Source organism: Grammomys surdaster, unplaced genomic scaffold (genome assembly GCF_004785775.1).
Source record: "Grammomys surdaster isolate TR1022 unplaced genomic scaffold, NIH_TR_1.0 242, whole genome shotgun sequence".
In the NCBI taxonomy this organism is placed as follows: Eukaryota; Metazoa; Chordata; class Mammalia; order Rodentia; family Muridae; genus Grammomys; species Grammomys surdaster.
In genome coordinates, this window is record NW_021604687.1 from 1,801,067 (window position 1) to 1,802,186 (window position 1,120).

Here is a 1,120-nt window from a genome sequence, read left to right on the forward strand (position 1 = left end):
TATATATATATATATATATATATATATATATATATATATATATATATGTTAAATAAATTCAGATTCCTCAAATACCTGGAACATGGATTAGTCATCAGACATGTATAGGAAGAGCTAAAATAAAAAATTAAGAAAATTTTTGAGTCACTCACCTACACACATTTTTAGTATGGACATGTTAGAGTTTCTATGTTTTCCTTATAAAGAAATCTTGACAGGCCACCACATCAAAATAATTTCATACTTCCTTCTTTTGTGATTTCATATTTCTGTTTAACATTCATGTTATGATCACTTGTTAGTAAGATCCAACATATAATGATATCCTGTGTACATTTAAGCTCTGTCTGTAAATACTGTTACTACATTTAGGTATTGATTTATTTACTTTTTATTGAAAATGGATACAATGTTACAAATACACACACACACACACATTTGCAACTTAAAAATCTTTGTTTTGGGGCAGACTATTATAGTATTTTATCAACAGAAATTTGAAATATACATGCTAAATAAATTCAGATTCCTCAAATACCTGGATCATGGATTAGTCATCAGACATGTATAGGAAGGACTTTCAACAGGTCCAGTTGAGAAGGATAAAAAATTCATAAATATTAGCATTCAGATTATTGAAGAATCACATAAAAGTTTGCAAACTCTTAAACTTTGAAATGAAAACTTCTTTTCATTTTTCCAAAAATGTCTCTGTAATCATTTAGTTACAATTTTGACCTCTGATAAGACTCAAAAGTGGGCGCCAAACTTTAACATTTCTTAGTATAGAATGAAGCAAATACAAATAAGAAAACCATTTACCATGTTTTAAATTACGTTTAGATTTTTCTTGAAGTACTATGTTATCCTAAGATCTCTACTAGACCTTTATAAGGCCTTTGGCTACAACCTTAATACCCCCCAAAGGAAAATCTTTCTTAATAGCCTTCCTTATTATTTACTTTTCTCTTAAGGCAATTAGTGTTATGATAATTGGCACTTTCTGTAGGAAGGACTGATCATTCCCCAGAAAATACATAGAAAAAAATCATGAAGAAATTGGCTCACACTTTCCCTAGTATCATATTAAACTAAATACATATTACTTGGCTTATGATTT